The 25,679-nt window shown below is 42.1% G+C and overlaps 1 long non-coding RNA gene across 1 annotated transcript; it reads right to left on the reverse strand.

Moving 5' to 3' along the window:
• Nucleotides 1-356: 356 nt before the first annotated feature.
• On the reverse strand, nucleotides 357-5,218 carry LOC125690142 (uncharacterized). Its single transcript, XR_007375531.1, has 3 exons — nucleotides 5,146-5,218; nucleotides 2,308-2,387; nucleotides 357-588 (listed from the first exon to the last, which is right to left on the reverse strand). It is a non-coding gene; the product is annotated as an uncharacterized LOC125690142 (long non-coding RNA).
• Nucleotides 5,219-25,679: the final 20,461 nt, after the last annotated feature.

The raw sequence follows: 25,679 nt of genomic DNA on the forward strand, positions 1-25,679 counted from the left end.
TTATTAGGGAAGCTGGGGTTTGAAACATATTCCTTTGCCATTTAGTTGTTTTGTCTATGAAGTTCAATTAGCAGTACCTACTTCAGAGAGACTGGGGAAAGGTGCATTTATAATTCATTTATATCTTGCATTTTAAGGAACTCAGAGGGAAGGCACCCTAAGTGCACAGCAGTACTATTAATAGCATGTTTTTACATTGGCTCATAAATACCTGCCCTGCCTCTCTTCTATTTTTCCCCTATTTTCAGGAAAATTACCATATTAAAAAAAAAACACAACAAATGCTAATTGGATGAAAGCTCAGGAAAGAAAATGCTCAAGTAACCTTGGATTTTTTTATGATTGAGTATGTTTATTTCAGGCAGTAGCACATGTAAACTAGGAGAAAATGGGAATATAAAAATATATAGGATGTCTACTACGTAATGGTTCCTTGCAGGAGTAGAAACAATAAATATTTAATAAAAATGCAAATATAAAGCCATCTGAGGTGCAACTTCTGCCATAATTTCACAGAGGGAGACCAATTGCAGCTGGGTTAATGTCTTGAACTTCTTTCAGGAGCTGGGCCTTGAGCAATTCATTCCCCTGCATTTAGGAAAAGACCAAGCTGGATTATTTATGTTTAGGCAATCTTTGGCATTCTCATATTCATCATCCCGACATGGGAGATATAGCTATTTCATATTGTTCCAGCTGGTGTTGCTTGACAAGCCCTCCTCACACTCTAAATGCAACAGCAGGGCAGAGCCTGCCATCACCTTGCTGGGTTATCAGCTCAGCCCCATGCAGGGTGGGCAGAAAGCAGAGCCTCGTGCAGAGGAGGAGGTGTAGAGAAGGATGAGAATTGGTTTGTTAGCTCAGACGCAGGCAGCAGCTCTTGAGCTGTGTCCAACAGTGGACTAAGGGACTTGAAGGCTATTCATAGTATGATATTTTATTTTCTTATCTCTTTGGTGTCTTTCAAGACATGCAGCCCAAATGAATGAGCTCTCTGTAAGAATTAAATACCAAAACCTATTTAATTGATCATATCATCGAGTAGCTAACAGGAAGCATAAATCTTCTTACTATCTGCTTTCTTAGTGAAATAAAGCCTTTTTCTAGACCTGCTGCTTAATTCAGTAGAAGTAATTCAGATGCAGAAACATTCTGTGAACAAAAACAGAAGTGCTCCAGTCCTTTGATCATCTTTGTCATTCTCCTCTGGACCTGCTCCAACAGCTCCACAGCTTTCTTGTGCAGGGGGCCCCAGGTCTGGATGTGGTACTCCACATGGGGACTTACAAGGATAGAGCAAAGGGAGACTGGCTTTCACTGAACATGGAACTATAGACAATGATGCTCTGGCTGCAACCATACAACCGATTCTTTATCCACCATAATGGTCCAGCCTTCAAATGTGTCTCTCTCCAACTTAGAAATAAGGATGTGGTGAGGGACCATGCCAAAGGCCTTGCACAAATCCTGGTTAAGGAACAGTCTGCCCTTGTTGAAGCCATGCTGGCTGTCTTGGATCACCTCTGTGTTTCATATGTGCCTTAACATCTCTTCCAAGAGGATCTGCTCCCCAGGCACAGAGGTGAGGCTCACTGGCCTGTAGTTCCCCAGGTTTTCTTTTCCATCTTTCCTAAAAATGGAAGTGATGCTTCTCTTTTTCCAGACACCAGGGACTTTGTCTGAGTGGCTCAGCAACCACATCAGCCAGTTCCTTCAGGACCCTGGGATGCACGTCATCTGACCCCATAGACTTGTACACATTCAGCCTCGTGAGGAGGTCTTAGACTTCCTCCACTCTTACAGTGGGATGGATTCCCCCCCCCCCCCCCCCCATCCCCACCTGGAAGTTCAAGGACGTGAGAGGAGTGGGAAGCCTGACTGGCTGTGAAATCTGAGGCAAAGAACTCATTAAGAACCTCAGCCTTTCTCCATGTCTGAAGAAGCCAGATCTCCCTTCTCATTTATCAGAGGGGATACACTTCCTTTGCTTGTCTCTTATGTTTGGTGTACCTATAGAATCCCTTCTTGTTATTTCTCTCATCCCTCTCTGTTCCCTTTGTCCCTAAGGACAGTTTCCCAGGAGAATCCCTATCTGAAATAAGGCAGCCATAAAGCTTGTACTGGGACCTTAATGCTGCCTTCCCTGTTTTTCCTCAGCTCATGCAATGGTAAGGCAAACAGCAAAGTGCCCAAACTTATGAGTGGGGCAGTCCCCCAGGACAAACGTGCTCTGCAGTGACAGTGACATTGTGCCACAGCCCAAATTGGTGTCAGCTTGTGACATTTCACAGAAAGCAGAGATCTTACCCCAGTTTTCACCACTGAGATGCCTTTTGTAGCGCATGGTTTTCTCTGAAAAGCAACACAAGCAGTCTTCTGTCTGTGCTCTGGAAAGAAAAGGTGACTTCTTTAACCGTCAGCTCTTTAAATGCAGTCTGACAGCTGGAAGGAAAGCTGTGATGTTTCTGGCTCTTGTAGCATTGACAGCAACAAGAACACAATGTCTTAGACTATGCTGGACAGCCACAAACATGGGCTTGGGAGACTGGTATCCTTGGAGACCTTCTGCAGAGAGGGAAGGGTTTCTCAGGAAGGGAATTCAGGCTCTGTTCTCACTTGCAGTGCATCCACTATTAGCAGAACATCCCTCTCAGGGGGCTCCTCCCAGCCACTGCACACTTCCCACCTGTGACTGCTTAAATATCAGGGCCTAAGCAACCCCAGAAGCTGCTCCTTCCGTTTGTGTTTGCAAGGGCAGAATGGGGAAACCACAACGGTTCCTGACAGTCCCTGCAGCACAGCTCAAGCCAGCATTAATGGGAACACAACTGCTGCAACTTCAGGCATTGAAAAGCCAAGAAACCCTTTTGCAAGCATCTTTAGAAAATCACTGCTATCTTACTTGTGCTCGGGACTCAGTGACAAGATCAACATACACATCACTGCTCCTTCTCTGTATTGTATTGTAAAGGATCTCTGTTCAGTTTTGCTCACGAGATGCCTTGCAGTGCTAGACCAGGGTTTGGCTCCATCCCTCTGTGGTCATAACTCACACTTCTCCCTTTGAGCACATTCTCATTTGAAGCTATTTACGAGGGCTCTAAGCAGCAGCAAAGAGCCAACCACTTTCCATCAGGAGCCAAACACACATAGGCCTTTCTCGAGGCTGAGATCTAGTTTCTCTGACACAAACAGAGTTGGTGGAACTCCTGATGCAAATCAAAAAACAACACCTTGCCACCTTTCTGCTTCACTCTTTCTGTCAAAGCAGCTCCAGGCAATGACTCTGTGTAGCTGGAGGAAAGCTGAGAGTGCTCTGTCACCATGAGTTTCTGCAGTATACCACTGTACGCAGGCAGCCTTTTTCTCTTCCAAGCATGCTGGATCCAGGACACAGCTGCAGGAAGGCAGCCAACAGAGCCACGCCAGGCACTGCTGCCAGTGGCACTTTACTACTACTGCAATTCTATCTCTGAAACAGGGCAATGAAACACTACTGCCACCAGAGGTATTCTTGCAGCTCAGCCTTCCCGTTGACATCCTGGTTTTGACAGCACAACAGCACATTTTAATGGCCTGTCATTAAATGACTGCAGTTTGTTCTTTCTCTTGTTCATTGCTCAATGCATGATAATCGTTTGGCTTTATTGACTTTAATTTTTAATATTCTATCCGGGGTTTGTTCTAAAAACATGTATCTCTGTGTAGTTTCCCATAAGGCCAAACTTATCTTTTGAGAAGGATTTGGTAACGAGTTGAGTGGGCTGACTGATTCCCAACCAATTATTTATTCAGAGAAACTTCTTCTGTTTATGAGCAGATTGCAAAGTCCTCAAGTCTGCTTCTCTCTCAGAATTATTCATGGGTTTTCTCAGTGACAGATAGTTGGTCTGCAAAATGTGTTTTTCACAATTTTTCACCCAGAGAAACTCAGGCACTCAGGGATCTGGGAACGTGACAATCCATACAACAATAAATACAGCACTGCATTGCACTTGATATGCTGACACAGTGCAATACTCTGTCACACAGAAATACCTATAGATGCCTCAGATCCTAAGAAAAATGTTGTTGTTGTTTTTTCAGCTTGCCTCTGCCTTTACAACTTGGTGTTTCTGTAAGGGGAACACCAGCAGCTCTGCTTTCAGGACCAGCTGTACTCAAGCCTCTCACTGCCCTCCAGTTCAGACATTGAGCCCACTTCCAAGTGGCTCCCATCTGCAGCACTGCATCCAGGCCTGGGGCTCCCCGTATAGAAAGGACAGCAGGGGGAATGGTTGTTTACGAGGGTGGACAGTGATAGGACAAGGGGGAATGGTTTTAAATTGAGACAGGGGAGGTCTAAGTTGGATATTAAGACAAAGTATTCCACTCAGAGAGTAGTGAGGCACTGGAACAGGTTGCCCAAGGAGGCTGTGGATGCCCCATCTCTGCAGGCATTCAAGGCCAGGCTGGATGTGGCTCTGGGCAGCCTGGGCTGCTGGTTGGTGACCTGCACACAGCAGGGGGTTGGAACTGGATGAGCACTGTGGTCCTTTGCAACCCAGGCCGTTCTGTGATTCTATGATATGATTCTATGAATTGCACATCATGGGGATGACCTCTGTAACTAAAACGAGGAGAGTACCAAAAGACCAGAAACCCAGCCAAAAGCGATCGGCCACTACCAGGCTCTGCAAATGAACAGCCAAGCAATGTGCCTCTGGAGATGGGCAGGAAAACCAAAACAGAGGCATGCATGCACTACAATGAGCAATGAACTTGTATACCATACAAAGCACTACTGACAGAGGGATTTCATCCATCTTGAGGACCAAACAGTCCTCATCAGGAACTTCAGACTAAGGGCAGAGAAAGAACAAGGCAGAGAACACTGTGCTTTTTTTTTTTTTTCCTGAGTTAAAATTATCAATATATTAGCACAGAATTGGACTAGAATACACATTTGGATAACAAAATTTGACTGATGCTGGCAAGAATTCTAGAATCAATAATATGCTTCCATTCACTGCTACAGGAATCAAAGATAGCTCCTAGGACTTTGAGAGGGATGTTGTACAATCAGTGAATATACAGATGCTAGACCATATCCAGGAGTTTGGCTGATGTAATTATTATACTCGAGTAGGAAAGAAGGACACTCACCCTGTCCTGGGCCTGCATGATAAACTCCAGTGGAGTGGATTTCCAGAAGAGATCCTTCCCCACTGGTAGCCAGCTCTTAAACGGGTCTAGGAGAGGTAGAGCCAGGCTCCACTCCTTCCTGCAGCACAGGTGAATTGCCTTCACCTGTGCTCCCATGGCTGACTCAGTGCTTGCCTCAGGTGATCAATCAGAGGTTCAGGGCATGATTCAGCAGCCCCATACAGATGTGAAGAACAGCTTCCAAGGGAACCATAATCTTAAGGGTTTTACCATCCTAAAGAAGGGATGATTAAACCTGGAGGTTACAGCTTGACATTAATGATGATACAACCTATTTATTGCAGCTCACTGACTTTACTTCTAAAGGTACTTACAAATGGAGATTTCCACTTGGCTAAGAAAAAGCAGCCTGCATCCCATTATCTTGAGTCCTGCCAAAACTAGAACTGTCACTAGTTCAGGGAAAGCAATCAAAATAGCAAAAATATTCTCAAAAACAAGCAGAACGGTTCACGTATTAGAAAACATATTCCAAAGCACTGCAAACAGCTTACGCACAAATGATAACGGGTGCAGATAAGCAGTTTAATAACAGCAGGCAAGAAATAGCCCAATAGAATAACCCATAGAATAACCAATAGAAGAACACAACGTATGTTTCTCATATGTTTAAAAATAAATGATGCATTAAAAGATCCACCCTAAATGTGGTGGATCACAACCTAAGATCTGTATGTATCAGACAGTTATGTACCAATAACATGAACAGATCCTCCACTTAATGCACTATGAGCTAAACCCACCATGTGTTTGGTATCTTATTCCCAGTGCTCCCTAAGGTTGGGAGACTGAATACTTAATCTACTATATTTTTACTTTTAAAACAATTTTTATTATGGCCTAATCTGTTTAAATGCTGATACAAGCTGACCTAAATTGTTGATTTTTTTTTCCCTAAAAACTCTGTAGCAGCTTGTTCTGAGAACTAGTCTAGGTTTAGATAGCCCAAACCTCCAAACAAAAGACATCAGACAGCCATTTTTTGCCTGTGGGGGGTTATTAAGGTATCCAGTGGAAGAGTAGATTTTTTTTCTGCAGAGGCAGCACCTGATTCAGGACTCAACACTTTCCTCAAATAGGTCATCCCATTAACCACACACATACAATCCTGTTCTGTAAAAGTACACAATAAGATTCCTAGCCATTAAGTCCACTGGAAATCTGCCATATGTGCCATCAAGGCAATAATTTTTCTCTTATTTACTATTGTAAGGATATGCCAGCCATGGTCAGAAACCACATCGTCCTTAATATGATGCCAGTTATACATATTTATCTTGCAAGTTTTTATTTCCCAGGAATAAACATTTTGAGCATTACTTCATATAAACTGTTATTTCACCAAGCTGTATATTTACACAGACATTAATTTGCCAGTCCCTTTGTTAACTCGACAGCATCCAATTATCCCCTGAACTCCTTCACAGAACACTTAATTTCCCACTTTGGCAACTCCTGCTATGTTTCTGCTAACCTTTCAGTTCCGGCTTTCACTCTGCTTTGCTAATAGCTCTGGCCTTTAGGAGCTGTAGACCAACCAACAAGGCCCACTGAGCCCTTTTGGCTTGGCACTAAGGCCTTCCCTCCACCCCACTCATGCTTTCCTCACCTGGTTTTGGCTCCCCCCACCTTTCCTAACAAGAGAATTGTCCTTCTCCTCTTTGATTAATGCATTCTCATTCAAGCAAGACATAATTGAATCCTATTTGTTGCTGTCTCATGCACTCCATCAACCCTTACTTTTTTTTCTTCCAAATTATAGGCTATAGTAACGTATACCCTGCAACCACGCATTAGCATTCAGTCTATTTTTATTTCACATAAATGCTAGCACTGACTTGGCACAACTGCTGCTTCTGCAACAGGGGAGGAAGGAGAAAGGATGATTTTGCAATTAGTGTTGCCCCAGCCATGCTCCTCCAGAAAATGACTTCAGCTGTTAAAAAAAAACAAACAGGCCAATGCTGAATGCTTTCAAAGCATCCTTACATTTTCCTCACTGTTCTCGGAACAGCTGTAACTAGTTGCAGGCTGACTTCCAAATATCTTAATTGTGTAAACCGCGAGAAAACAAGAAACGTGTCAGATTGATCAATACTTTGAGAACAAAAACACAAAGCAGCCACCTGGGCTATTATGGGGATCCTTCACTCCTTTGAGACATCATTGCTTTTCATCTTCAAGTACTAATCCACTTTTAAAAACCCACCTTGAGTGCCTCCAGTCTCTTCTGCGAATGCCCCCCTGACCCCCTGCTACGCAGCGCTTGTTTCAAACTGGAGGCGGTGGATGTTAAATGCAGCGGTTCCCTCTAGTGGTGATAATTCCCTCTGGGCACCGTTCATCGGAAGGAGACCCTGCCGAACTCTTCCCTGTATGTTAAACGCAAAACAGAATGCAGGCATTTGTGCTTTCTTTCCTTCTTTTTTCCTTCCTTTCCAATCCCCAATTCTCCCCCCCGTACCTCCCTCCCCCCCCCCTCCCCCCTCACTTCTTCGTCTACATTCTTTCCTGCTTGCCTCTCATTTACCTCCTGATTCCATTTTCATTTTCCAACATCCATAACTTTCTCTAACCATGACTGCTGGTTTCGCAGGTCAGTGGAGTCATTTGAAAGCATTAATGTGTTTGGAAATTGCATTTATGGCCAAACTGGAATCATTTGGTTTTCATGTTTGATGGTAGTTTTAGCAAAATGTTTTGTCTCATTTAATTCTATTTTCAGCAGGGCAGATTTGCTAATTAATGAGCAGGAGGAACAGACACAAATCTGGCACAAATCAAGCCATCCCTGCTTTCTAGCCGTGACAGCACACAGCACAAACCGAGCATCCAGACTGCTCTTACCAACCTCAGCACTGAGGAAAATCAAAGCAGTGTAATGAGAAAGCAGACCCACAGAGCCAGCAGAGCACAGAGCCCCATCACAACCATGGGAGCTCATTAAAAACCGAGGATGTTCACTGGCAGACCATGGTAGATTCTGTACAGTCAACAATGTCCCAAACTGGGCAGATCTGAGTGCTTTGCTTGGGTTGGGCTGCAGGTCAACACTGCAGCTCGGGGGGCCCCTAACACGTGGTTAAAACCATGCCCAAACTGCATATTAGCAGCAAAAAAATGCCTAAAACTGCCCAAGCTTCCCTGAAAATAATTTCAGGTGGCAGTAGTCCATTCCACTCATTAACTACAGTTGATAATTAATTGATTATTTTAAATACGATTAAGCCGTAGTAACACGGTTTTAGTTCTGTTCTCAGACAATTTATCTTGTGGAAATCACATTCTCACAAAGATTCATGCCTCTGTGCTTGTGTATATGTACAGAAATATAAAAGGACTATCTGTTGCTACTTCTGTGCTCTGCCATCCTGCAGGTACCTTGGCATTTAAGCAAAGGAGATTTTATTGTACATGTTGCTACAGAATAGCAAGAGGTGGTACAGGGCAATCGCAGACAACACCAAGCACAGCAAAGGGAGGGAGCTTTTGTTTTGTGAAGTTGCTCACAGTCCTGGAAACTGCAAGAGTTTGGAGACTAGCTTTTACTGCCAATCCAGGCTGTCAACTGAAAATACGTTTGCTTTCACCAGAAGCTGGTTGTCAAGCCATTGAATGACATGAGGTCAACAGAAACAAATGATGAGGTTTGGGGCAAAGTTTTGCTTTTCTTACTTGGAACCAACTGATAGAAATCTCAAGATGGTGACAGCAGCCACAGAAATGGGCACCAGCTGCTGTACAATGAAAACTCTGTGAGGCAGGATCAAAGCTGTGATGAAACAAGCTTCAGTAACATGTTGGGTGTTTGTCTCCAGCAAATTGCAAAGGCCTGTAATAAAGACATTTCCTTTTACTTATGACAGTTTTAGGGAAAAAAAAGTCCAGAAGCTACCTGCCATTTGAGATAGTGGCATGATTTACCAGAGGCAAATTGGATCTTAACTGAGTTTTAAACTTATTTAAGCCTTCCAACTTCTAGAGAAGCACCTGCTGATGTTGTAAACATCACTGTATCGATCCACCTCAGTCGTGGAGCAGTGTGAGCTTCCCTCTCCTCCTGCTCCCTGCAAGCGTTCGTCCATGGCTTAGGCTTCACTGGCACAGTGATGGCCCCTTTGCTGTCATGTCCAACTGACTCCGTATGCTCAGAATTCACTTTTGATTAACTCCTTTGCCTTCTCTGAGGCTGTTTTCAGTTTATGTAAGTGTCATTATTATTTGCTAGTCCTCAAAGTTTGCTGTTCTTTCTTTTCTCAGTGCTTCACAGATGTCTTTAAAACACAGGGCGGAAAAGAAACACAGCTTAGATGTTTGTGTTATTTGCTTTAGTGCTTTCCTGGAAAATCTCCCTCTGGTTGGTCTCTCACAACCACGTGCAGTGGGGAAAGCACATTTCAGTTTTTAATATAATAGCAATAAATATCTTAGAGGTAATTTCTTATTGTAAGCCTTAAAAAGAATGAAGCTACCTTTCAGGTAAAGTCCATGAGTAATTGCCTTCCATAACCAGGTTTTGTGGTGCAAGGCAAGAAGGTATTATATATAGACAGAGATATGGACATTATTCATTACCATCACTGGAAAATGTTACGCAAACCTTTTTGCATTCTTCGTACCATCTAGGAACAGGCACAGCTTTCCTTTGCCTCCTTTAGAGTAATCTCACACTGCTGAATTATGAGCCCAAACAGCCATCAATTACTGTGGAATTCCATGACTCATGGGCTTAAATAGGGTAAAATGTTGGAAAGAGGAAAAAAAGAAAAGAACAGGTGACAATACTATATAAGTAACAGGAAAATGGGTATCTTGTATTAGTTCAACATCAGCAGATTGGCAGAACCATCCTCTTTAAAAAATTGCTTCTGTTTAATAATTCTTACTCATTAATGCTAAGCAGCTTGAATTAGTTCCCAGTACTCAGCACAGCGTCACTGGCAAAGCAGCTTCCAATCCCGTGACAACGCTCCATTTCCATAAAGCAGCTTAATTAGTATTAATACACTTCTTGTTCTCTGAAAGGCAGTGATCACCATAAAGACAGTGGGTATTTATGTGGGAATGATGAGTGTAATTCCATCAGAAACACACTTCAGTACACAGGATAACCTAGTTAACAGCTCCCAGAAAGAAGAAACAAATCTGTCTTCTGCAGCATTCTAATGTCTCTGTATGTATCTGGTTTACCTGGTTTGAGTTTAGGCAAAGCCTGAGGTGATACTATTTTTACCAATAGATGAGTAAAAGCCCCATTTTGTGCAGTATAATGTTGTCCACCAGTACAGTTGTTTATCTCAGACAAAACATCTGATTTCAGGAAATTCTCAGGGAAGATCTAATGTCTGTCATCTAACAGCAGACACACAGCTTCCAAGAAAATAGCTGTTTTATCATTAAAAAAAAAAAGGAGGGGGCATTTTGTGAACATAAGGGTTCAGCTTTAACCTTTATTCTGCCCTAGCAGTCTGAGTTTGGCCAAAAATGCATGGAGGGGTGTATTCAGGAACAGTGCAGCTCATAGCCTGAGTATGAGCAATTCACAGCTTATTTGAGAATTTTGTGAAGTTACTACTTCTCTGAAAAGAGAAGAGAACTCTGAAAGAGTTGAAAGAGTGGTCAGGAATGGGCTGCCCAGGGAGGTGGTGGAGTCACTGACCATGGAGGTGCTGAAGGAATGTTGTATTGAGGGACATGGTTTAGTGAGAACTATTGGTGATGGATGGATGGTTGGACTGGATGATCTTGTAGGTCTTTTCCAACCTTGGTGATTCTGGGTTCTGTGAACATCATTTCAAGCAGGAGAACAGAAGTGGTAAAAGTTTATATCTCAGTATCTGTCAATTTCTATGGGTGTGTGGACATCATAGTGCTGCTCACTGAGGCGCAGTATCCCCCAAAAAGCAAGAGGGGCATCTGGCATTCTCCGATGAGAATGGTTCTGACAAGACTCACATGGTGCCCAGGTTGTCATCTGAGGCCAAGCAGGGACAGGAATTCTGAATAATCTGCAGAGGAAGTAGTGATGATGTGCTATCGCTGTTAAGCAGTCAAAGCCTTGGTTGGATCTGGGCAGAGATGTCTTCTCTTAAACACAGTTACAGCTTGGTCTCTCAAAACCTTTTTTTCTATTAAAAAAGAAAAAAAAAAAAAGTCCTCCAAAAGCCAAGAACTTTGTTTAAAACGTATCTACCATCCTACCATCACATCTCTTTTTTTTTTCTGTGACAGTTTGGTGGGTACCAAGGAGAATCAAGAAACAAAGGAGTTTGCCACTCCCTTCAAGAGCTGTTTTTTCACCCCCAGGGAAAATGTCTTGAATGTCACCTGCAGGAGGAAAGGAGAACAAGGGATTCAGAGCAGAGAAATCCACTTTAGTCTGCAGAACCCAGACAAGCCATCCACAATGTGTGTGACGGGCAGAGTGTATGTGCATCTCTGTTAGCATAGAACTTGCTAATGGAGCAATTAGGACATGCCAAGAACCACAGAATCATAGAATGGCTTAGGGTTAGAAGGGAGCTTAAAGACAACCTAATTCCAGCCCCCTGCCATGGGCAGGGCTGTCACCCACCAGATCTGGGAGCTTCCACAGCTTTTGGCACCATTTGGTGCCCCTAGGGAACCCACAGCACCAAAAATGAGTGCGTAAGTTGGTATGGAACAGCACCTGAAACGATTGTGAACCATCAGCTGTGTAGTATAGACATTTTTGTGTGCAGAAACAAAAAATCCAGACTGGTACATGAGCATCCAAACCACCAAAAAGATAAGGATCTGATTTCGTGGTAGTTTTTTTTTTTTTTTTTTTTTTTTAATTATTCTTATTTTTACAGGCCAGCTCTGAATGAAGTGTGAGTTGTTCGATAAACAAAAGACCATGGTGCCATGGTTACCAGTGACATTAGATTCCTGACTGAGCAAACTAGCTGCAGGAATGATTTCTGTATAAACAGAATTACTCAATTATGTTAGCTGGGTGTCTATAAAATGCGATGCAATTGGATTTCACAGATGCAGGATGTGGTCTGTGTTTGCTCTGTCTGCGTGCAGACTCTTCAATAAATGCTCTTTTGCTCTGCTCAGTGGTCACACTGCTTTCCTACCAACTTCACCTATTACACCAGCTTTGCACTGACTGCCAGGCAATAGATTGACACTGAGCTGGCTGCAATTGTTACTTTATTTTCAACTCCTCTTCGTTAAGTTTCAGGCAAAATAAAACGTACCAAAAAAAGATTAATTCTCTCTCTCTAATGCAAAATATATATTTACCTTGTGTGACATACTGAAGATCAAAGCAGGATTCTGCAAAAGAGTCTCATTCTTGTCTCTAAAAACAAGTCATAGCACAATACTGATTACAGCACATCTGGTTACAATGCGGGCCAAAAGCAGGGCAAACTTCCAAGCTACAGCAGGTTGCTAACAACTGGTCCACCTGAGCTTGAATACACCTGAGGATGGATATTTCACAGCCCTATTTGTAGTTCAGTCAAGCTCACTGACACATTTTTCCATTGTCTTGGTTTGCAGCACGAAGCAGGTCTTATCGGCATGAGGACAAGAGGTAATATGTTGGGGCTAGACTTGGTGATCTTACTGGTCTCTTCCAAGCTTAATGATTTTATGATTTTATCTTGCTTTGCCTACAATTCCACAGCTGGAAAGTGGCAATATTATAATCATCCTTCTGAAAGTGGTTAGAGATCTGCTGTAAGTAGCACCATAATTGCCAGTAGCTTCTACTCATAAGATACAAATTCAAGACTGAGAACAGCAAGTTTAAATGTAAGCACGTGAAAACTGACAGTTTTTTTCCAGTGGAAGGAAGAGGAATCGGTCGTATTCCTACGTCTCCCAGATGGGTGACACGTGTACCTGCTGCTTGCAGAGATGGGAAGTCATTTTAGATAGTTAGGGAGTTTGTACCAATGACACGAACCCAGAAATGAGAATCCCAGAGACTAAACCTTTCCTTTATGTGACAGAGACTGCTTTCACTGATCAAAGCAGCAGTCACAGGGTAATGGTCAAGAGATGAAGCTGCTGTAGGTGTTTGATGACCCAGCTATAATGCAAACCCAAAAGGACGGGCAAGATGAAGTCGTGGTACCTTCAACATTACACTATGCCATAAAGCATTGATTTAAGGCATGAATTCCACTGAGATCATCGTAACTTCCAGCCCCAGGACAAAGCACTGAGGTCAGACTCTCAGCCAAGATCCCTACAGGATGAGCTGCACCCTTCGTAAATGTTGTCCTGAGCCACAGGCACTCATCTGCTGTGTGCTGGGGATGCAATGAGACTCTCATACATGGGAGCATCCAAGGATGCCCTGTCCTGTGCTGCACTCTCAGGAAATGCCTAGCACAAAGTTACTCTGGAGTGAGCTGAAGGTGTTTCTGTCAGATTTGTCCAGTTTGCATTATGAGCAAAATGACTGTATAGCACACCCAAATGCCAGCACTGCTGCAAGTATTTACCATGGTTGCTGTTATCTAGTACTGTAGTGACATGGATTTTATATTCATAAAATAAGTGAAAAATGGGCTTTGATCCCTTCTTCATGCCAACATGGCATCTCAAATTAAAGGAGCTACAGCCATCAACAGCTTGTCAGCAGCACAGTCAGGCAGATGACTTCTCCCAGGCTGTGAGAGCATTTTGCTGTCATGGCTTTTTTTGCTAGCATGCTGAAAAGAAAAGACAGTTCCAATTTCACTGCTATGTCTTCCCTGGTACACTGACAGGAGTCCAGAAGACCTGACCTTCACTGGGGGACACTGAACCTTTACCAGGAGGACACTGAGGGGGTAGGAGTGCTGGAACCAGCATTTAACTTCAGGGTGAAAAGAAAACCACGAGCTTTGATGATAGATTGCAAGAGCTTTTTTCCTTCTGAGTTTCTGCCTTAGGAAAGTAATCCCTGATGGTCTGAGACTAATCCAAATGGAGGCTAATCCAAATATAGCTGATAAGTATCATTTGATAGGTTTTTATAAATAGTGCTTTCTCACATCTCAATTCACATCTTTATGATCCTTATCCCTTAAAAGCCTTCGATCGATGCTATGAAAGGAAGCCTCTGGAATCTTCATCCTATGCTACTTTCCATCACTTTATGCCCAGATAGCCATTGTGGATACCACTTCTTTAAGCTTCAGAGGCTGCTCATGGCTTCAGGGAACAGATAGGTTAGGGTATCCCTCCCCTGCTATTGACACACAGGATTTATGAGTACTTCAGAGATCCCTGACCTGAATTCTTCTGAGAAAAAATCAAGAAAAACATCTAAGCATGTACACACACAAGAGCATAAGCTAAATGGGGCTCACAGGCTTAAATGTATTCCTGGATTTAGTCCATGACTGACAAAAATGCTGTGGTAGGACTATTACACAAGAACATCTACAGGGAGATGAAAAGAAATTATTCCCTATTTTTTTTTTTTCTGTGGAGTGGGTGACAGGGAAGCAGAGCAGAGTGTAACAAGGCTTACAGGAGTGCAGGCAGACTTGTGCAATTGTACACAACAGTGTACACACACTGCTGCCAAGCAAAGAGGGTACACGAGCACTCATGTCTCAACTAAAAACAGTTCGGCCTGATTGCAAGAGTGAGGCTGTGAAACCAAGAGAAGCAGTTGTCCCCTTCATGTTTTGATCAGCCATTTATGAACCTTTTCCATTCCCTTAAAGAATAAACAGGTGGATTATAGATAGAAAAAAAAAAGTATCAAAAAAGGCAAAGGAATAACAAGGGCACAAATACTCTAATTTCACCTGCCAGTAATTACTTTTGCTTTTAACCCTTCACTGACTCAAAAAGGACTAAGAGAATTTACCCCTTGGGCTCAGTCTTAGCAAATACAGGGTTGACTAAAGTGTGGCACCAAGTGACCATTTGTGTGCTCAACAAACACACAGGGACAGGAGACCCTTCTGTGTTCCTACTGTCACCAACAGTAATACACAACCACAGCAGGCAGTGAAAGCAATCCTTTCTAAAGAGCACAGACAGCAAGTTTTGGAGAGTTAGAAGGGTAAGTGCCTGTCCTGCAGCTCCAAAGTCAGAGCTGAGTCTTCAATAGGCCTTGGTAACCTCATGAGTGGCTGCTGAATCAAACCACAGCACAGACTGCTGACAAGCCTCTGGCACCTTCCTGTTCAGTCAGAAACAAGCAAGGAAAGGTATTACTGAGCATGCCAAAGAAGGCAGCTCCACTGAAGAATTCTCCTCTGACAAAAGAGGCATCATTGAGATTAGCTCCCTGACCACCATGATTTTGGATGGCCCAAACTAGTAAGAAAGACTTCTTCCCTTCTTTTTTATCACTCATCAAAAGCAGCTAATTTTAATGAGTGAAATGCCTGTTGACATGGATGCATACGAAGATGTGATGTCCCCTATGGAAATATATTTTGGGAAGTACATACAGTGTTTTACTTTCCAAAAGATAAGAGTACATTTGTGTGTATACAAGTTTATCTATATTTATTCTCTTCTTGCTTTATCCATTTAGAGAGGGAGAGCCAGACATTCTCCTTCATCTTTCATTCAGTAGGTGAAGTCATTTGTGTGTTCTTCTAAGCAACTTTTGTTTGAAACAAATATACCCTATAGTAGCATCTGTCTCCTGGAAAAAAGCCACTTCAGCAGCAGTTAGGATGTTGCTTCCTCCTACTGACAAAAGCAGTAGGAATGGGATTTGATGGGTCAATCAAGGTGTTCTCTTAGTTTAGCAACAGGAGGCAGGTATAAAAAAAATGCAACAAATTTGGCTGGGATATTAATAACTATCAAACTTGTAGAGAGTGCAAGTAAATTTAAATAATTTAAATAAATTTAAATTTAATCTTATTGAAGTAGCAATTGTGTCCTCTCTTTTCACCTCTGCCTGTTTTGGCTATATCCAATGCACTCACATAGATGGGCTTAAGTGCCAGACAGTAGTTATATATAGGACTGTGAGTGAGAAGAACATTTTCACGATCATTTCCAATTCATGAATTTACTTTTCTGTTTTTCTTCTCTACAGTTGTTATATCCTGTGCCTCTTCATGGCTGTAGATAGATGTTGGGCACTTGACAAAATACATCGGACTTCCAGAGTGTTGCTTTGGAGATCTAGAATTGTTTACTCTGGGTCAAAATTTTTCCTGAACAGGGACTTTTTCCCATCTCTCCTCATGCCTCACCATACATCATTTGGAGTAACCATCATAAGAAAGCCCTACATTTTATTTACTCCCACTTTCCATCATCCCAATGCATTTGTAGCAACAGCTACCACATTTCACCAGTTGTGTAGCATGCAATTATAATCTGTACAAAGAAAAGTGGCAGCACAAATGCTTCATACCTCTAATACAGTTCAAGTGAAAAAAACAAAGTCTGAGATGCTGCAGGACAGCAGAATTAGAAATAAAAACATCCAGCGAGGTATTGGTTTGAAGGCACACATAACAAAACACCACACAGCATATAGTTAACGCAGCAGGGCACAGAAACCAGCAAGAGAGGCTGCATTTAATGACAGTTTTTCTCACTCTCTTTACCACTACAGTAAAGCTCCTACTTGACAAAGCCAGGCCTTGGCAGGAACACCTACATGAACTACAGAAACACTTGTCATACAAGAACAAAGAGTGAGTAAAAGGGCACATTTTAGACCAAGACAGACCAGAATCTGAAAGCAGACACTTTGTCAGGCACTGACTTCAAGCTCCTGGATAACTCAGCAAAGTGATGCCATCCCAATTCATCCCTTCTCACCTCCCTGGGGCTGGGGCTTCAGATCTCTCACACACCAGTGTGGGACAGAGGTCATTCCTTATATGGATGGAGAGTGACCCAGTAAAGGAAAAATCAGTTTTGAGTCTAACTTTAGGAAAAGCATCTGCTTTCCATTAAGAGGTGGGCTTTCTTTGGAGAAAGAGCACTGTTAATTTCCATAGGATTTGCTGCATTTCTCTGTGGGTTCCCCACATTTCTGGCTCTCTCTATAGGACTTTGCTCAAAAGCAAGCTCACAGGGAGACAAGCCACATGTGCGACCTGCTGTAGGGAACCTGCTTTGGCAGGGGGGTTGGATTCGATGATCTCTGGAGGTCCCTTCCAACCCCTACAATTTTGTGATTCTGTGATTCTGTGTTGCAGACCATAACAGCAGTTCAGCAAAACCAATCTCCATCTCTATTCTCAATTCCAGTCCTACTGAAAGCATCACATTTCTCCACAAAGGAAACAACATTGAAACAAACCACTGATTTATTATTATGTTTTTTAAATGCAATGCCAGTATTTTTTTTCCGAGGTATTTCTGAGCTGCACCATGGCTTCTATGGGTCAAAGCGAAGATTAGGAATGGCATCTTTAGATTTCAGTTTGCATCCAGTTGTTCCATAATGTGGCCAAGGTGCAGGTAAATAGAGTCCATTTTCACAGCCAGATAACCTGCAACATGGAGCAGCTGAATGGCTCAATCACAGAGCAAATCTCTCCCTTGCAGGAGAATGGAACAGAAGCCAGTTTTTTTTTTTTTATTATTATTATAAGACAGTGATTTGAGAAAAGCATCATGGCTTTTCTGTTTTTACTGGTACTAAGTGCAATGCCACCTGCACCATCCAAACAGACCGTTTTACAGTGATTTGCCATGAGATTTTCCCTGGCTTTAAACTGTGAAGGAGAAAGGTTAATTTTCATTACAAAAAAAATTTAAAAAATTAAAAAAAAAAATTACAACTCTCCTGGAAACCTAATGATGAGTTTTCACACATAAAAATAATGGTAATTTAAATCTGCTTTATCTAATGTTGTGGGATTCTGAGTATACTTCCTCTGCAGTTCTCACTAGGAAAAACAAACTCCTTGATGAGCTCTAAGCCTCACTTATCCTGTTTCCTTGCATAGACTCAGGGAGAAATGTGGAATAAAGCCTGTATTGCTGGGTGGTTAGCAGAATGCCTTGAAGCTCAGATCTGCTACCCAGTGGCAAGCTGTGATAACTCAGTATCTGTTTTCATCCCAAATCAAGATGAGAATGTGAAATATGCGTAAATTCTGCAGATTAAAATGCACTTAAGAGTTTTGCCATAAGGTGAATTGACTTTTCAATGCCATTTTAAAGCCATTTTGGTTTTGGGCTGTACCTTCCCCTGGAAGTTTGTAAGAGGACTTGCAGCCCTTGTTTTCCCCAGTGAGACATGGCACCTATTTGGGTCCTCCCCTCCATGCAATTCCTTTTCAATTTCTATCAAAAGAAAACCAAACCAACCCACAAAAGGTAGCAGTTGCTTCATATCCTAAAGTTTTTCTAGCAGCATACGACTATTTAATTAAGCCTTTAGCTATCAAATGGAATAGCTAATTGGTGCTGTGAACCTTTAAGCATTCAAGTGGAGATCACTCAAGACCCAGATTCAGCTATTACACCAGAGATTTGAAGCTCTTGCTCCTTTTCCCTGCAACACTAACTCTTATTGTAGTTTCCTTCTTGGGGAGAAAATAAAATAAAATAAAATAAATTCATTTTTGAGCTAAAGCAAAACATGAACAAATACAAGTCTCTTGTTTCATTGAATTCAAAGTTATGTTTCTTAATGTATAAATATATATTTAGCCAAGCCCCTTGGGACAAGATGAGATACAGCTCCCAGGTGCCATCACAGCTCTGCAGTTCCCACTACAGCCCATGGATACATAGTCCAGAGGAAGCCCATGCTGTGTGGGAAGGATAGCATTTGCAGGTAAGCAACATAACAGGTGGAAAGGAGGAACTGACTTCATATCAGCCTGTGAGCTACCACATAGAAGTGCAATTCAGTATTAGGCTTGGCCAAAACCATAGGCTGAGTTTAACAAAATAAGCTACCCTGGTCTCCCTGTCAGTGTGATGGGCATTTCCCAGAGCAATGCATGTGCAGGGGGAGATATGTACGAACAGCCAAAGCACTTGGGACAAATGGAATTTTTCCATCTCCTTTTAACACTGCTTTTTCCCTTACGTCCTCTGGGCACTCGCAAAGAAGAGTTTAGTGAGATGCTATCGAGTGGCAGTCAGAGACAAAGCTTACTGATTTGTTATGGGCCATTTTGTCACTTTTCTGATACCAGAAGTAATTTGCAGAGACTGTGTTGCCACCAGCAGTCTCCCAGGGAATGGTGCCAGAGCCACACAGCAGTGTCACCCTGTCCCTCTGACATCCCCCACATTATGTGCTAAATATGCATGTGTCCATTCCTTACAGCTGCTCACTGCCTCTAACCCAGAGTGACTCTTCTATCCCATGGCTACGCAGAGCAAGCCACGCATGTGAAAGGGAAGGTCTTCACAAACACATCAGCTTAAAAAACACTGCACACAGATTTGCATGTTTGAAAAACCATTGTTTACCAGTGAAAACGAGGAAAAAGGACTTAAGGCTGAAAGGAGGATTTTTTTTCCCCTTCTAAGGGGATATCAGAGCACTGAGAGCAGAATGAGTTTCGCAACCTATGGGTGTGCATCCTTAGCTAAGCAGTAATCACTGTAATTAACAGCACTGAGGTCAGAAATATAAAGCGGGCATTTACATACATGGGAAAGTTCAATTGTGTTTGAGTTTCTCACAGTCAGAATACAGGTGGTTGTTTTTGATAACTGTGCAGTAATAGCACGATGCCTCTAGAGAAGTTTAATAGTAACAGCAAATAATTCTTACAGTGGGGTCACCTTTCGAACTATTTGAAAATGCATTACAATCAAGAGCATATTAACAGGTTCAGTGTAAGAGTGTCAGGATATGACTAAGACAAACAAAATGGAAATCAGTCACTCCAAATTGATTTCCATCGTATCTGGTCTCTGTCAAGAGCCAGTAATTACCTACATTTATCCCAGAGGCGTTTGCATCATGCATGCCTGATAATGTGTAACTAGAGTTGATGCACGATACCTCACACTTGAAAACATGAGTGACTGAAGAGAAGGAAGAAAAGAAGTATTTTGTCCTTGCCTGTTTAGCTAGATACTATTTATCAGCAAGTAAAAAGATTGATCACGAGTGCCAGTGCCCCAGAGAGAGCTTTGAGGTTGGCTAAACCAACAGGGCCCCGACACCATGGGATACCTTTCTTCAAACATACTAAAAGTCTCTGCTGGACAAGGTCCTGAGCAGCCAAAACAAAACCTATTTGCTTTTTCTTTTGAGGCTGAGCATCCAGGAAAGCTGGGTTTCACACAGACTGCAGAATATCATACTAGAAGCAAGAGGGGAGGTGAAGAAAGGGAAAATGCGTCATACATGTATCAACAGCATTTAAATGCAAGCACCAGAATTTGATTCATCTCTGATGTTTTCTAACAAAAACAGGTAATATTTTCCTCCTATATAGCAAACAATATCAGAAGGAACACCTGGGTTCTGATTAATAGCACTTTCATGCAATTATAATGTAAAGTACAGGAGTTGCAACTGGTAATGGAAACAAATGATAATTTGGTACATGAAACTTCACCACAGCAGTGCAATTTTAAGTCATTTTAACTGTAGACTTCTGTTTTCAGGTTATATTTTATAGTGACTTTGTTCACCAAGAGGCACTTTCTTAGTCATCATCACTCATGTCTTAGGGAGTGTAAGCTTATTTCCCCTTCTCTTTATTAGAGAAAGCTACGGAACTGAAGTCACTTCAAATCAAGATTCCCCTGCACGCACAGGGCACCCCACTCCCTATTCCTGCTGTGCCTCAGGATGAAGAGAGGTGCACAAGCTTCTTCTCCAGTGAGGTATGGACCGACCGCAGGATCACTGCTGTCTTTGCAGTGTCTTTGTCTTCATTTTTAATACCACATACTTGTTACAAGGCAGCCCACCAGAAAGCATATCCTGAGATAGTCTGAGCAGGTACAGCATTACCTAGCTGCAGCAGTTTACCTAGCACTACCTTCCACTTACCTGACCATATTTAGAAAAGGCACGTGCTGGATGGAAACCTTCAAGGGATGATTTACAACATCCATCAATGGCAAGCCACCACCAGTGACAAGAATAGCCCTTCAGTAACAAAAAAACCACAGCATCATCCAAAGCCCTGAGGTGAAAAAGTATAATCCCTCCCCACCAGCCTTATCAGTGTTTTCTGGAAAGCCATAAAGCAGAAGACACAGCTTTGAGGATACTTGATCTGATCCATAACTTCACTGCAAGAACAGCTGAGTGCACAGCAGGGCTTCAAGTGTCCCTTGCAGGGTAAACTTCTTGCTTGGTACCCAAGATGATTAGCTACAAATACATGCAACATCCATTAGAACTGACCACATGCTGAAATTAATAAGTATTTACATCAAGTGTCCCATTTTGCTACTCTTTACTTGTCCAGATTAACACACAACGCACTTCCATCTACCCTGTGGATGAGTGCCTGAAACTCTTCTGCAGGGAATTATAAACATTTGCATATCTTGACCTAATATTCATTGTTTCACTAGGAAAAAGTCCCAACATTTCTTAAGTCTCAGGACTTTTATATCCCATGAAATGTAATAATCAGCAGTGCAGTCTGATCCCAAAAATTTAAATTCTCATTTATTTCCATATATTTGAAGAAAGAAAGAAAAAAAACGTTTAAGAAGCTCTAGAAAAACACTGCTTTAACATCAATAAGAGATTTACTGTTGACTTCCAGTAATCAAAATCCCACTGCATATCTCCACCTCCTTTGAAAATTTGAAACAATCCCCAGCTGCCTTAATTATTCTTACAATTAGAATAGAATTAGAGTGGAAACAATAGATTGTACTGACATTCATTTAGGATTATTCACCTAACAATTTCATAGAGACACTGTACATAGGAAAACCTGTAGGAGAAGATGATGTGAAATAACTGAGGTTATCTTCTGTAATTACTGGGTTCATCCGAACAGTTGTGCAATATTAGGGACCTTTGGCTGAAAGGACAAGTTTCAGCATGAGGTTTCAGACTTGGTAAATTACTAAACTGAAAACTGTGGGAAGCACAGAAAGCTGCCTGGGGTGCATTCCAAAAGAAATATTTGGAAAAATAATTTGTAGCGGGGCAATAAAAAACAGAAATGGACCGAAGAAACAGGGATGAGTGAGGGCTTTCCTACACATCACTGTGGCTGCACCATAGCCTTACCCAGCTGGGCATTTCACAGCATGCATGCACCAGCAACTGCATGGATGTAAAAGCTGCTGGTGAGCCTATAGCTGGTGCAATCACCTGGCATTCTGTCATGAGTAGAACAAATGGATTTATATCCACTTGCACGGTGTGCAGACTGATGAATTCATAAACACTGTCACAGTATCTGCAGATAGAAATTCTAGGAGCGCTTTATTAATGAAATTATACAGCTACATGCAAAACCAAATATGAGCATCTGAACCACAGTTCTCACACTCGTATCAAAACTCTGGATGTGAACGGTGCCCAAAGTGACACCCATATGCTTGTTATTTGCAAAGGACTTTCTGTGAAAGGAGGTTAAGTAGCATGATGAAGCTTGTCAGAATCCAATGAAATAAGTGCCTGCTGTTCATATTGCTGGAGGCAGAGGGGAGAGAAACAGAGGGAGAGGGAGGGAAGGGAGCAGGACTACAGCTGATTCACCCTTCATTTACTTTCTTTCATATGGGAAACACTGACTGCCATTAAACGCCAGCTTTTATCAACAATATCACACAGAAGAGATGATTAATTTTCAGTAATTACCACAGTAACAGGCAGAAACGTTAACGCTTCAAACCTGCATCCCTCCCTTATCTGATTTTTTGATGCTTCAAAAATGTTTAACTGTTTTTAGAAGAAGTCATGGCCATCCCAGATGTGCTGTTTTACTGACTGTTCCTAAACCAACAACTCCCACTTTCTGTGCATCCTGTTACGGCATTCCTTGAACAAATGCACAAATGAGAAGCCAGCATGGCATTTAATTCCAGATAGTTACACCAGTTCAAAACCACCAATGATCATGTAATTGACATTAATTAAAGAAATCTATGATTCATATTAGTTCTCAGAAATTCCACACCTGGCAATTGCAGAGGATGTCCTCTGACTCCCTAAAGATCTCTTTTCAGCAAGTAGTTGAATTAAGTTTTTTCCTTTCCACATAGGAAATTCCCTCTGCATCTGCCACAAAGTGTTTCCTTCACTTCCATGAAGGAAGGAAAGGATTCAAAGGATTCCCTGAAGCATACCAGAGTCAGACTTGTGTGAATTAGCAACTCTACTAATCATCCCTTTAAATATTTCATTTCTCTTTTTAGAAGCTTGAATGTTAATCAAAGGTCAGCCATCATTTTGCCTCTGCACTGCTAAGACAACTGAAGAAGTTAATGAAATACGTGTAGCACTGCAAGAAACCCCACTTTGCCCCATGGCATTTTAAGTTCCATTTCTAAATTAGTACAGAGAAACAGCAAGTGGGTCACTCTTGTTTTATGTCCTCCAGCAGCGAAAAGGCAGATTTTACCAAATTTGGTGAAGAAGCTTAAATTGTTGGGTAATTAACTGTTTGTTTAGAAAATTAACCAAGGCCTTAAAGTGAATATCAGGGTTACTCGGAATCATTAGCACCATAAGAAAACAACACAAGGCGTTAAAATACCACTATGCCACATGCTGCCATGAAAGTAAATGTAGAGAATAATCTTATTTCCAGTTAAATCCAGAACACGTATGGAAGGAATAACTTAATTGGCCAAAAGTAGAAAGCAACATTGGCAATGTCATTTTGCTCAAGAGCCGCCAATCTAAACACAGCAAAGTCAGTACTTAAAACCTTTCGTTAAATGTTTCCATCCATTTTCAAGCACAGGAACCACTAACAGCACACAGAAACTGATTAATTTTGTCATTCTTCCATGCTGAGCTCTTCGTAGATCTCTCCACATCAGGACAGTTTTACTCAACAATATCTAGTTAAGCTGCATTTTTGCAGTTTTGGCCTTTATCTGCAGGATGTTAAATACCATGAGAGCATACGGCCATTGCCTATGGTCAGGAGCAGATATCTTATGTGTACAAGACAGCGTTGCCTCCAAGACTTTGTTACTTCGAAACTATATATAACAATATAACCCTTGGAGTTCCCATTATTGTCTGGAACGTTCAGATATCTTTCCTTTTGATTAAAAACTTCTAGAACAAGATACGTTATTGTTTCTCAGGCAGCAGAATCCACACTAGAGAGCTGTAAAAATATTATCATAAGCATTCACTGTGTTTCAATTGCAGCACTCTTTTCCACTGCTCCATCACACCTCATGACAGCTACCACACCAAGATCTGCAATTCAGTTACTGCTTTCTTCCACTGCTACCCACTATGCTTCTTGTGACTGCAGAGCATAGGAAACTGTGTAAAATTAACGGTGCTGCATTGTAAGAACTCTCTGAATTCTCTCCCATTGATTTTTGTCTTGGTTGGTGAGTTCACTGGTGCCATTTCCTTTTTTCATGTCATGTGAAGGGATTAAAAGCAGCAGAATGGAAGTGCCGTCCCCACACAGAGACGGGCAGTACCAACCCTCCTGCCCTGATTTCCTTGGGGAGTTTCCCTGAGATGAGACCCACTATAGGAGCACAACCATCTGAGAGAGTGAAAACACCCAGATGTCAAGAGTGATATCTGGAAGAAGAAGGCAGCCTTCGAAATAAATGAACGCAATGTTGCTTTCCTAGACAAGTTAACTGTTTCACACTCACTGATACAAGTCAGAGATGCACCAGTGAAGTAAACACGATGATGGAACACCGATACACATCATTCAGTCAACAAAGACAGCCAGACAGTTCCCTGCAAACTGATTCAGCATGCTCAGGAGCTGAAAATGCATCTATGTTGTCCACAGCGTCTGGCTCAATTACAGCCATGTGCTAACACAGCCGTACTGCTCCTAGCATCCAAAGCAGCTTCCCCCACTCTGATCTGCCTCCCATGTTCTCCAAATAGAATGAATTTCAGAAAGCTCAGCTCAGTCCCAGCTGAAAATGCAGAATGCACAGCAGCCCAACCCTGTGTGGGGCTGCACAGCTCCCAGCAAGGAGCATGAATACAACCCAGTGGCAAACAGGGTGCAAGGCAGGATCCCTAACCAAGAGAAAATTGTGAAGAATATGGAAAAAAAAAAAAAAAACCAGCTTTTCTTCACAATATTTTTTGATTGTCTAACTGCAAATTGCTCCAAAATTATTCCATGTGTATTAGTGCTCTTCTATGTACGCAAATTGCAGCCACAGCAACCAAATAAATGACCCCAAGCTGAAGTTCCAACAGCACACCATCAGAAAATGAGGAAACTGACTGCAGCCTCATTCCATCACATACCGTGCTGTGTGTAATTATGGCTTGTCATACAGAAAGCTTGCAAGAGTAACAGCCTGCTACACTGAAGAAGTGAGATTTGGGCAAAAAAGACAAACTTCTTTTAATGCATGGATTAGGCAAAAGCACC

This window comes from Lagopus muta, chromosome 2 (assembly GCF_023343835.1).
Source record: "Lagopus muta isolate bLagMut1 chromosome 2, bLagMut1 primary, whole genome shotgun sequence".
Classification (NCBI taxonomy): Eukaryota; Metazoa; Chordata; class Aves; order Galliformes; family Phasianidae; genus Lagopus; species Lagopus muta.